Source organism: Microchirus variegatus (genome assembly GCF_963457635.1).
Source record: "Microchirus variegatus genome assembly, chromosome: 16".
Taxonomy (NCBI): Eukaryota; Metazoa; Chordata; class Actinopteri; order Pleuronectiformes; family Soleidae; genus Microchirus; species Microchirus variegatus.
Genome location: NC_139817.1, coordinates 22660943 through 22674744, shown reverse-complemented (window position 1 = coordinate 22674744; position 13802 = coordinate 22660943).

Genomic DNA, 13802 nt, shown 5'->3' with positions numbered 1-13802 from the left:
TTTCTACATCTGTCACTGCGTGGTTAGGGGGGGGGGGATATTTGGCCTTGCTTGCTGGTATGATTTCTTTCCCTTTTTTTTGTCACCCTGAGTTGGTATATTCCAGTGTAAAGTGCGTGTTTGCTGCAGGGTTAGGGTTTGTAAATGCCGACGGGAACTGTGTTCGCATTGTGTCACAGGTGTTTGCAGATGCACATCGTCTTTCATTAAGTCTCCACTCGTGCGTAAAGGCGACCACAGTGCACTAATCCTTCAACGTGTTTCAATACAATCGCATCTAATGCAACAAAATCACTTCATATGAAATCATAGTTTACATTCATGTGACTCAAAGGGTGTGTTATAATAATTATTGTTCAATTCTTGTTAAATCTGACAGGGTTTTTCCACCTGGTAGATTTATGTGACCCCTGTGTGCCTGTGAAGGCCGCATTGTAATAATAGAGAATTCCACCTTTTCTCAAGATAAAGACGAAGATGAAATAAAAAATAAAAAAAAGCCAAACCACATTTCCTTGTTGGCATATAAATGCAGTTTTCCTGTTCCAGCCCCTGTTCTCTTTTTTATTTTTGGGGTCATCATGGACATAAAAACACAATGGACGTGAACACAATGGCCCGAGCAAAGGTGAAAATCATGATTCCCTGGTGTCTGTCTCGGGTAAATTCCAACATGTATTCCCACATTCATAAAACACTGGAAAAAAGCAGAGTGTTGACTTCAGATTATTCCTATGAAAACTTAGAGAATTCATGTAACTCTACTTTCTCTCCATTAGTCATATGTTTTTTAAATGTCTTTTATATTTAAAAAAAAACCCAAAACATTTAGTTACTTTATTGCTGGGACTCTTCTTTTTAAAGATGGCAAACCATCACAACCACATTTGCTATATAATTGTGACAAGAGCAAATTTGTTTCACCATCTCTGGCGTTGTATTTGTTTTCTTTACTGAAAATCCCATAATGCCTAATATTATTTTACAAAGTAAAATCAGACGTTTTCCACATTTGACACCTTCATTTAATGGTGTGATTTAATAAATATTTTATTAAAACTGGGAAAACATTCTGCAATACTCTTAAAAAAAATAATCTACAGCAACGTCCAGATCTGATTTATGTGATTTTTTTTTAATTATTCAATGCAGACACATTTTGAGTCTGAATTGTTATGAATTTTGAGGTTTGACAACTTCACACAGCTGCTTTTCTTTTCCCCCAAGTGAAAAGAAACAACGAAAGAAAGAAAGAAAAGTGCAATTTTCACTTTCTCCCTGCCTTTTTTTTGCAGATGTCTGGGAAGATGTGTGCCACCATTATTTGTTTATGTTGGGAAGAAGGCTCCTTTCTCCCTCTCTTCGGTCTTCTCTTGAGTAAAAGAATGAGGCCGACAGCTGCCCAACTGTGCCCCACAGAGCTGCCCCGGCTGATGCAGACCGGCCTCGACCCTCTCCTCTGCAGCAGCACTGTGAAGAACAACCAGGTGAATATGGAAGATGCTGAAGTCTGATGTTTGTAGGATTTATTGAATCAGAATAGAAAGACATTTTGTTTGTACGTATCTACAGACCGCGTGGAACACTTGTGTTATGAGTCGAAATGTCATGGAGAGACGGAGCGAGAGAGTGCAAAAACAGCCTGGAATGTCTGACATAGGACGGGTGGAGGGGTGGGGTGTGTGCGGTGTGGGGAGGGTCGGTGAAGTCAGATCCCTTTTCAAGATCACTTCTTCTCTTTCCCTCCCGTCTTTGTTTTAAAACTGGGAAGCTTTTAGCTTTTGAAAAGTATCCTTTTCCTATCTGTTGCACGGCCTGCCCCAGTCGTCATCACCTCGCCTCTCCCCTCGCAGAACCCTTTTCTGCAGCGCCGGTGAAATAGCTGGCATTCCTGCCACAAAGAACCGTTGATGTGGGGCCTCCGTGATCTCCCCAAATTAATTAATGTCTTTCTTCTGCCCGAGCAGGAGTCGCCGCCTTTGTCTTCTCTAATACGTCTTAAGCCCAGTATGAAAAGCAAGGGCAGAGTCTTACGCTCATTATAAATCTGTCACTGCCTGCTTTGCTCTTCTCGGCCTGGCCCGTGATCCTAAATAGGCCTCAGTGTAGCAGAGAAGCCATCCTCGACTCTGGTGTTGGCCCCCTCGCCCTCCCCCCCCCCCCCTCCTTATCTGTCGCCCCTCCCTGCTCCCCACTGGCTTGGTATTTATTTGAATATGAGAAGGCCTGCTTGTTGTTTCTGGCAGAGGGGGCTCAAGACTGAGAGACCCGCTTCCCCACCGGCGCTCCATACGCCTCAACACCCCCCGACTTCTTCCATCCTTCCATCCCCGTGATCACTCTCTCTCTCCATCCGTCCCTCCACAGTCACCCTGGGTTGTTGACTCCTCCTGCTGCTTTCATGAACTTAAACCTGTAATCAGAGGCCATTAAAAACAGCACCACTGTGTGTGTGTTTGAGATCATATGTGCATATCCCATTAACTATTCTCCCTCCCATGGTGAAATTAATAACTGTGTTTGCGTGGGGTGGTCGGACTCTTCAAAACTCATCCGATTTAGTTTTCAGCGTTCAACTAAAAGCAGACTTTTAAAATAAATGTAAGCGTGATGGGTCCAACTGAAATTCTACTCAATCAACAAAACAAAACCAGATAATGCAATTGGGAGTCAAGGCCACATTATACTTCTCCGACTGCGTAATGCGTTATCCGACTGCGTAACCACGGAGACTACTCGAGCCTTCATACTTCTGCATTGTGGATGGATACAGTGAGCAATGGCGTCCAAGAGAGAAAGAGAGAGAAAGACTGTTGTTGTTGAATCAGTGGTCGTTTCTCACTTTTCTGTGTCACGGAACACAGTTTTAAGATAATTTGAGGCGAGAAATTGGCCATTTAGAGTCTAAACATGTGGTTTGTGTGTTAAGATATGACGTATTTATAGTTTGGCAGCGACATTGTCGGCGGTGATCAGCTCCGCCTCTGTGGACGCTCGGTGCGCACTGTGAGCCGGCACAGAGCAGCTTAGCTCGGCCTGTCCTTGCCGTCTCCGTTGTCCTTTGACGGAGTGACGGACACTTAAAAAATATTTTGTGCAGTCGGTGACGACAGGCTCTCCGTCGACGCAGAGGACTCTGCGTAAGCTACGCAGAGCATTCAGGAGTATAAATTGGGCTTTAAATTACTGTTGCATGTATACTTACAACCGGACTGGCCTTGCACGTTCCACAGTCCCTGGACTCCGGCGTTGACCCAGATGTAAAAAAAAAAAAAAGAAGTCGGGATACAGAAGAAGAAGAAGAAAACAGTGAGAAAACAAGGAAAAAATCCAGGCTTGGGCACATTTGTACTGATGAGCAGAATAAAATGTATGCTCTGTCAGCTTCAAGAATTCAAAATGTTTTATATTTAATGGATGGTACTGTTGGCAGACAACTAGCAGCCAGCTGAAGTTGTTTTGGTTCACGATTTAATAGTTCAATGGGAAAATATCGAACATGAACAAGCTGAACGTGGACACATCGCCACCTTGGAGACAGACACACTTCATTCAGTAAATCGATTCCCCTGCAATGCTTTGATGTGGCACAAGGACAGTTGTCCAATTAGATGCAACAACTGCAGCTCGGCTCAAATGTGCATGGAAACGCGCTGACCTTAGTCGTCAGTAGAAGCACGTTTCAGACACTGATCCTTCCTGTTTCTTCTCCTCGTTTTTTTTAGACAGCGTTCAGCAGGACGATGATGAGTCTCCGATTTGAAACGCTGAAGGTGTTTAGTGGGGTTTTAACGCGGCAATTCATTCTGTGACAGCAGGATCAAGATGGCCTCTCAGCAGCAGTGGCAGCAGCAGCAGGAAGTGGATAACGTGTCCATTAGAGAGCTGCCTCCACCAACCCCCCCCCCCTTCAACACCAACTCCAGACAGTGAAATTAGGGGATCAGAAGCGTGCAGAGATTTGACCTTGAGGAATGCTATCGCCAACTCCCTCCCTGGTTGGAAATGCACAGCGGAGGAGACAGGAAAATGAGCCACAATGTGGCTTTTTGTTTGGGCGGACAGGGGATTTGGGTTGAGTGGGGGAATATTGGGCCTTCCTGTGCTCCTCTTCCATGATGAAGAAGCAGGAAGTCACACAGGAGGTAAACAATGTGCAGAATGGAGCCGATACCAAAGCCTGGAATTTGCACCCCCATCCTCCCTGTTGGCATGGCTCTGGGCCAGTTGATAATGGACGCGGCGCCCAACAAAGCAGCAGCTTCCATGTTTGAAATATTATTTCCCCACCAAAGAAAAAGTAGAAGTAAAAGTAAATTCGGTGTAAAATTGACTTTGCTTGGATCAGCCGCATCTCAGGTCGTCGCCTGTGCTTCAGGTCACAGATCTTATTTTGTCAGTCGTGTCACTCAGTCACTGGCGGAAAAAAAAAAACAGCCTTCACCAATCAGAGCGAAGGCTGAGCCGTCTCATGCTGATTACAGCGATTCATCATGTCAGCCGCTCCCTGCCACCGCATGTTTGTTTTGATCTCTTCCTATCCAGCACGGTGACAGTGAAAGATGAGGGACCATGTGGCAGAGCCGCACCGCGCCACAGAAACCAGCAGCAACAGAAGCGCCAGCTCCGGTTCCCTATGTGTGGAGCTCCACACTATGGCCACACAGCCCCAGCTCTGAGCTCCATGTCACGCGGCTCGGGGAGACGGAGCTCAGTTGGGGCGTGGGGGAGATTCAGCTCGCTGGCTAATTGCAGACCAAAAGTGTAACTTTAGGTGATCGGGGGATTAAGGCATGTTGACTTGTGTTCACTAGGGGGCTAAACTGACACTCGGCTCCCCCAGAGTGGACAGTTCCTGAAACCCTCTGGAGTCGGCTGGGGGGTCTGGGTCACATTAAGGGGGTACTGTGTGGCCCTGCTAGGGCAGACCACATGACCAGCTCCTCTAAAACAAGCACTGCTGTGTCCATAATGTCAAACACTTCCTCCATCTGCATCCATTAGCCGGCTCTGGAGGTGGCGAGGAACATTTGAGAGCCCAAAGAAAACAACAGGTCCAGAGATTACATGAGCCTTCAGTAATGAAACGGTTCCCTCACCTATTGTACTGAGGCAGCAACAAGATTTACTCAAGGAATCCATTCATTATTGAGAAGATTTCTGTTTGTATAAAGTGGGATTTTTTTTTCATTGTTGAAATTGAAATATGATTATTTGATTATACTGTAATTAGTATAACTTATAAACTCCAATCAGTCGTGTTTATTTCTACGAGGTTATGTTTTAAACATTTCTGGCCGTATTTAAGATGTATATTTTTTAATAGTGTAACGAGAATTCTTGAAATAGTTGAATCACTATTTAACTATTATCATACAACAACAACTTGTTTTTTGTTGTTGTATGATTTATATTTTTATTCCATACATTTTTATTTACATTATTAAAAAAGAGAGCATATTTCTGAAAAGTTATGGCAGCCACTGTCTACTATCAGGTATGGGCCTTTATGATTTATTTTTTTCACTTTTGTGTCTTTCTCTATTTATTATACACTCAGCTCATATATATATGTGTGTGTGTGTGTATATATATATATATGTATATATATATATATATACGTGTGTGTGTGTATATATATGTGTGTGTGTGTGTGTGTGTGTGTGTGTGTGTATATGTATATATATGTCTGTGTGTGTATATATGTATATGTATGTATGTATATGTATATATGATTTGTTAAAGGAAAAATTAATGTAGAAATTTAGAAAACTAGACATACAGCAAAAAAATCAGTGGAATTTATTTACATATATAAACTGTATTTATCATGTCAATCTTCAGTAAAAATAAGTGGGATTAATTTAATTACATAAGAACATTTTCTTTAATAATTAAATAACTGAAAAATAAAATTGGTGGTGGTACATTTTAACCAAATAAATGAATTGATAAATCACATAATTATATTTTATAATAATAAATGTACACTCATGTAACTAAATAAGAAAATAATACTTAACAATAATTAGAAAAATTACCAAAAAGCAAGTTTTATTATTTCAATTCATGGTTCAGTTGTTTCCTTGTACAGTAACTTCTTATTTTCTTCATTGAATTACTTGAGTTTTACTCACTGGCCAATATTTGAACACCTTTATTTACACTGCCATGACTCCACTGTGCCCGTGCTTACATGCAGGTATTCCACATGCCCGTATCGTCCCGTCCCGCACCATAAAATATGGATGGACCCTCTGACAGATGAATTAAGCAAACACTGACGGGCAGAAATAGAGCGACTTCCCATGCGGCTCGCACTGAGGGAAAAAAAGGCCCTAAACACCAGAGTGAGCTGCATGTGGAAAGAAATAGCTCTTGTGTTTGGGTCTGATTCCTCAGCTCATTAATCTTGAGTGTTGTCATAGTGGCATATTTTCAGCCACAGCCTCAATGTAATGATATTTAAAAGAACATGTCCTCGCTTGCTGTTCGTCTCTTACCGTATCTGACATCACTGTCCTAGATAACAAGTTGTGTTTACAAAATGACTAAGAGGAAGAGGGTTGGACATCGCAATTTTCTCCCCTTTGTGGAAAGATTTTTTGTTTTAATTGCATTTTTCTCCACATTTTTTTCTTTACGTTTTTCTTTACGAGTGCTCCATAATCAGAATTAAATTAGCAAATGTACATACCTACAATTTTGTATTATTTAATACAAAAGCTCCAGTGAAACCTAAACACTTAGGGCATATTAAAGCAGCTGTTTAAAATGTTCGCAAAAAAAGATAAACTGTTTTAAAATTACGGGAGGTTTGGCAGAAATATACATATATATGTATGTATATATGTATGTATGTATATATATGTATGTATGTATATATGTATGTATATGTATGTATGTATGTATGTATATGTATGTATATATGTATGTATATGTATGTGTATATATATGTATGTATATGTATATATGTATATATGTATGTGTATATATGTATATATGTATGTATATATATGTATGTATATGTATATATGTATGTATATATATTTATGTATATGTATGTATATATGTATATGTATATATGTGTATGTATATATGTATATTATATATACTGTATATCAGGACTTTCATGGTATGTTTACACAGATTTTGCATACATAACACTGCACTAAGGCAAAATATAGTATTGTATTGATACTACTTACTTATCAGTAATCACTTGCTAATGTATATTTTGCAACAGGTAGGGCATTATACGGGATACTATCAATATTATTTATTAAACAAACACTTGTTGAACTACAAATTTAAACCTTAATTTAACCAAAAATAATTGATTACAACTCTCACAAAGGAGCAGAACATCATCTTAAATTGTCTGACATGCATTGTGATTATCAATAGTGACTAATTTGAAAGCACTTTATTGCCAATCCCTAGTCACAGTTTAACATAATGTAACAAGCAGAGAGGAATTTTAATAATAACAATAAAAAAAATACAAAAAAACAACAGATGTTTGAATGCTCGTAAAAAATGTCACTCTTTTATTGGCCGCGCGGAGAAATCACTGCCGTTTTAGCTTCCAGCTCAACCACTGATCCGTGCTGAAGCCTGTGCAGCAGGTTGATTGAAGGGAATGTTTGGCTGGAGAGGCAGAATGTGTGTGTATGTGTCTTTTTTCTCTCAGTATGTGAGAGTCTCTGTTACAGACCTTGGAAAAAGCAGTAGCTCCCCTGTGTGGTTTTCTGGTGAAAGAGCACTTGGCACAGCAGGGGCGAGGTGGGCATTTGTGTACCGTGACATAACTCGCACGCCTCCTCTAACGCAGCAGGAGGTAACATTCTTACCCCTCAGATGGACCGCTCACTTTTTTTTTTTAAGACAAAAATGCTGTAAATCTACCGACATATACTTGCATTACAGAAGCCTCTTGAATGAAAGTGACGCATCACTGATGATCTGTAAAATCCATTGTGTGCAGCTGCAGAGAGTTGTTCTCCACACACTAAACACTATGTCTTCCTCCATGTTTAACCCTCAGCCTGTGCTCTGTTGTTGAAAACAGAGTGAGAAAAGCATCTGTCGTCGCCTGTCTGTCCAAGTGACATATGACAACAAACCTCCACAACACATACACACACGCGCGCGCACACGCATGCCTGCCTGCATGCATGTGTGCACGTCCATGCAGGAATTACAAGGGGTTGGAAAATAATTACTCCACTCCTTAATGCTGTCGAGCTCACTTAAGGTGATATCTGTGAAATATGTGCGACAGCGACCTTTTGGTTAATCTTCTTAGAAGTGAAAGTGTGTCTGCGGCGGCATCACAGCAGTGTAGAATTATCACGACATGAGAAGAGACAACAAGGTCGACAATAACTGACTGTAAACAAATGATATGTATAAACCCATGGGGTAAAGTAAGTGTAAGAGAGCATCTATATTTTAAGACCTCTCCTCTTTGCTTTTCTCCTCTAGTCAAGACATTTTGAGAAGTGTTCTGAGGCTTTTTAGTTTCGGTATCATAGTATTTCTGTTGGTTAAGCGTGTGCTGAAGTGCTACGAGCTGCGTAACCGGGTTGGTGGCTGTGGATGGTGCAACTAACCCAAACATCAAATCAAAACATACACAGACTTTGCAAACAAAATATATATATTGTATTGTATTGTATATATATTGTCTGCACCAAGTCGGTATTTCAATTTAGCATGTTTGCGCAATCTCTGATGACATATCATGGCCATTGTTTGACTATATCTAACCTATAACGCCTTTAAGCTGCTTGTTGACACACACACACACACACACAGGCATTTGGCGAGAGGCCCTTTGGTTCAAGTTGATGTTTGGGGCAAGTCGATGCTGCTCGGCTTCAGAGGCGACCTAATAGCAGGATCAGGTGTCTCCGTCCATATCAGATGCCTCCACCCCACGATGGACAGCATCAGAGGGCATGTGCCCCCCTCTGTGGACGCTGGACACTTCACCGCCCCGCCCGGCCTCCCGCCCCGCCTCCTCTACCCTCCAAATATTTACCTGACACGTCTCCATGGGTGGCGGCCCATCTAAAGAAACATGTATACACACATTCACAGTGATGGATGTTTTAAGCATCCAGATATACAAACTCGGGGTTTGTGTTATGAAAGTCGATCTGGACTCGACCTGTTTTTTTTTTTTTTTTTTCAAAGATAATATTGACTTATTTCCTATTTTTCAAATCAAAAATTGTACATGTGTTGAAAAAACGTTACCGACCTGCGTTGAAGAAACACTTTTTTTTGTCATATGAAGTTAATACATTCAACACAAGCACACCTGCACACATGCTTGAACGCGAGTCCATTCCCGTGTCAGGCCTCATTGGTGTCGACACTTTGATGTCACGGACGCTTGTTTACTGCTGCAAATTAGTAGGCAGGAGGCCTTCAGAGGAGCAGAGAGCGTATCGGGCCTACGTGGGTGGTGGCTTCTTCTTCTTCTAACTTCACCCCAACTCATCGTCATCCATCCTGTTCTTCTGCTCCCCCCCCAGGAATGCTTTCAGGTGGACTCACCTATCGCAGAAGGGCCTGGGTCAGTATCCCAGAGGCTGGAGAGTCTGGACCTCAGAGGACCTTCTGACATAATGTGTTGGAACAAGACCGAAAAAGTGAGTGGGATAAGAAAAGGAGGGGGAAAAAACAGATGGCTTTGACAGGCCTGCAGTGAAAGTCATACGTTTTTTTTTTTTTTCTATTTTCATTCGTGATTCATAAGAAATGATTTCACACGATGTTGATTACATCTCCATGCAACTCTCTCTGCGTTTCTCATTATAGTGGCGTTCAGGACTTGTGTTGTGCGGCAACATTCCGTCGCTGCACACAGGAAGCGATTCGTTTATATCAAGACGGGCGGAGACGACTGACTGAAAACACAACAAGTAAGACATTTCAGATGTGAGTTGTACTCTTTCAAAAAACCCAGTTGTTCAGCAGTTTTATGGGATAAATGTGTCTTGTCTTGCTGCTGTATACACACAGACGCTCCCTCAGTCAGGTCTGATAGTATTGCTTGACGGAGCCCGTTTTCAGGCGAAGGACACAAATACAGTTACATTGTTTCAGAATACAAAGTTACAAACTGCAGCTTTAACTTCCCAGATAAGTTTTTGTTATTTAATGATCTTTTTTACCCTTACACTTTCCTTTAAAATGAATATCAACCTTCATGAGAATGGTACAATGAGTAATTCTATACATTTGTAATAATCTAGTACAAATAAAGTATTTATACTTGACATGAGATTTGATCAGACAGCCACTGGAGAACACAAATATTGAAAAGGTTAAATAAAGTCACCCCTTGTCTTTTTATTATGTTTTATGAAGCCAAAATAGCTTTTACATGTTTCCTTTTTCAGGTATTCTCGTGGAGTGGGGGCACCGGGCAGAAACAGGAAATGGGTTTGCCTTCTAACTGGGACAGAGAGAGTCGTCAGCTTGACCAAAATAAGAAGAGTAAACAGCAATGGGTCCACGGGGAACTCTGTTACTGCTGCTGCTTTCAATGGTGAGAACACCACACTCCACCTCTTCCCATTTGTTGGCCCACACACTCTGCCCATACACTGTGCATGTGTGTTTGTAAATGTATTATTATATCTGTATACTTTGTCTTGTGAAATTGTGTGTGTGTGGTGATCTGCTGAAATGCCACCAGAGCCAAAAGAATGAAAACAAACCCTGTCGTCCGTCATTAAAGGTGCCATATGTAAGAATGTGGCCAAAAACAATTACTACATTCGAATTCAAATTCTACATTATAGAGCTCCCTCTTTAGGCAAATATAGATTTTAAAATCAAAATAATACGAAGTCTAATCAACGCGTAAATGCTGCTTTATTCAGATGATCTGTTTGTTATGGTTACAGGATGTTTGTGTCTGTTGGTAAAGGAGAGTTTTACTTTGAAGGCAGGTCATTCATAGAGATGGGGATTATTTGGACACACTCCTCCCCCATCTCCTCACCCCCACCTGTGACTCGTGACAGCCGTCATGACAGTCCCTGAGTGTGGAGTGTGTGTGTGTGTGTGTGTGTGTGTGTGTGTGTGTGTGTGTGTGTGTGTGTGTGTAGGATTGTTTGCATTAGGCTGGTCTGAGTAAACAGGGATCAGGTTTCCTCTGAAGGCTTTTATTCCGCATCTCATTCATTCCAATTTAAAATAGGAGAAGTGTTCCACGGGGGAGCGCGTTGCTCGGTAGCACCGGATCACGTTTGTTTTCAAGTACAACGAGGGGTCGTTTCACGTGTCGGCATGTGCAGTGAAACTCTTATTACATCCGTGGATGAAGGTCAGTATGCTGTCTGGGTCTCTTAATGTGTGTGTTATGCGCTTTGATCGGCCCTCACATTGGGGAATATCGCTTTCCTTTTTTGGTCTTTCCCCTTCATGTCCACAACATCGGAAACAAACACGGACACAAACACTTCTTCTGTATTTGTGTAACAGAATAATACACAGTAAATACACAGTACCGGTTACTACCAAGGTGTCACCTTGGTTGTATGATAACTATTTGTCTTTCTCTCATTTTGAACCACTCTACATACCTAAAATCACTGAGTTTCTGCCATGTGATTGGCCGTTGCCAATTGACACCTGATGACAGAGGGTGACAGAAAATCTTTGCAGTATTATTACATATCATTGCTTGCTGATTGTGTGTAAATCCCTGGTGTTTCGTCTGTTGTCCCTTTGACGATGTTTGAAGAGACAAAACGTCACAACTAATAAAACATCCCTGATTTTAGTTTGTGAAAACTACAGACGGCAAACAGACTTTTGCGATTCTTAAGACTGTGACTTGATGCTGCTTCGCTTCCCCGCGTTATCACTTCCGCACTTTGGCTGTGTCCTGAGGTGTGAGATTGGAGATCATAAAGTTCTTAACTCGTGTTATGTTCTATACACCGAGTGGTTGACTGTTGCATGCTCATTAAGTGAAGTCATACAGCTTTAAGGGGGAAGAGTAAACTTGAAAAATAACCACCTCGAGCTGATGAACTATATCTTTCCTTCACTTTTTCCACAGCTCCTTTTTAAACCACTTCAGAAATGACTTGGACTCACAGTACGACAATTGTTTTAAAGCATCACTTCTTGTTTTCCTGTTGTCTGGTGTCTGCCTGTCAGGCTGTCTGTTCACACACACACACACACACACACACACACACACAGATCCCCCTGGGTGTGTAATGTACTTCCTCTCTTTGCGTTCAGACGGCTTGGAATGTTTACTGTTGCAGAGTCACCGGGTTTGTGTCCATGTGAGTGTGATGTACACAGAAGAAAACCGACAAAACTAAAACTACAACCTCCAGCTTCTATAAGTAGAGCTACGGCAGAATATATCGCATGTATAAACATGTAGCATCTTTGCGATGACATTTTATTTCCATTCAAAGTCGAGAGAGGGATAAATAGCAGTGATTTCATTGACTCGGCCTTTTTGACACAACTGTACTAAAGTGATGTGCTTATTTTATCTGTCTTTTCACTGCTGTCCCTGGCTTTCCGTCTCACATTTACTCTATTTCCTTGTCCCACCCCCCACCCCCCACCCGCTCCTTCCCTGTCAGTTGATTTATCCCCTGTTCTGTTTTGCCTGGACCACATGGCCCGGCAGTTTGCCCTACCGCCACTCATCCAGAACCAATGTCATTCAGATCCAGTTAAATAAATGGCCCTATAAATTCCCTCCAATAATAAGCGGGGGTGCTGCTGGAATGTGCGGCTGCTCGTCGGGGACAGGACGGGTTTTTGGGGGTGGGGGTGGGGGGGGGCTGTTGGGTCTGTGGAGGCTGGGCCAGTGTGAGAAAACATGGATGCTGTGTGGATGGATGGAGAGAAAGCTGGGTTGAGAAAGTGTATGTGCGTGTGTGTCTGTGTGTGTGTGTGTGTAGAGGGTTAGGAAAGCAGGGGAGTCGGTGGGAGATTCCAGGCCCCAGTCTGTCTTCCTACCTGGAATGAGACCTGGGGGACACTTTAAATCAGCCCACCCAGCGACAGAGACACCAATAAGACCTCTGTGAGATGTGGCTAAAGCTAGTCAAGTGCACTGGTGTTTACATATGTGCATGCATGTGTGTCTACACATGTGCCTAAAAGACAGTATGTTCACTGACTCATCCACAAGCCTGTGTTTATAGTTACCACTGCATCATCATCATCATCATCAGTGTTAAAACTGGTGTTAAAAACATAAAAACATCAAAAGGTAAATTAATATTTAGTTAATTATATATAATTTGAGCGTTTGTCCACTTGTGTGTGTGTGAAAGTCAATATATATATGCACATATATATGTATATATATATGTGTATATATGTATATATATATGTGTATATATGTATATGTATATATGTGTATATATATATGTGTATATATGTGTATATATATATGTGTATATATGTATGTGTATATATGTATATGTATATATGTGTATATATATGTGTATATATGTATATGTATATATGTGTATATATATGTATGTATATATGTATGTATGTGTGTATATATATGTATATATATATTTGTATATGTATATATATATATGTATATATATATTTGTATATGTATATATGTGTATATATATATATATGTATATGTAAATATATATACACACACACATTTATATATTTATTTACATGTATTTATTATATATACATTTATAATATTTATTTATTATATGGCGTAAAGAAACCAGAAAATATTAACATATTTAAGAAGCTGAAAAAATCCCCAA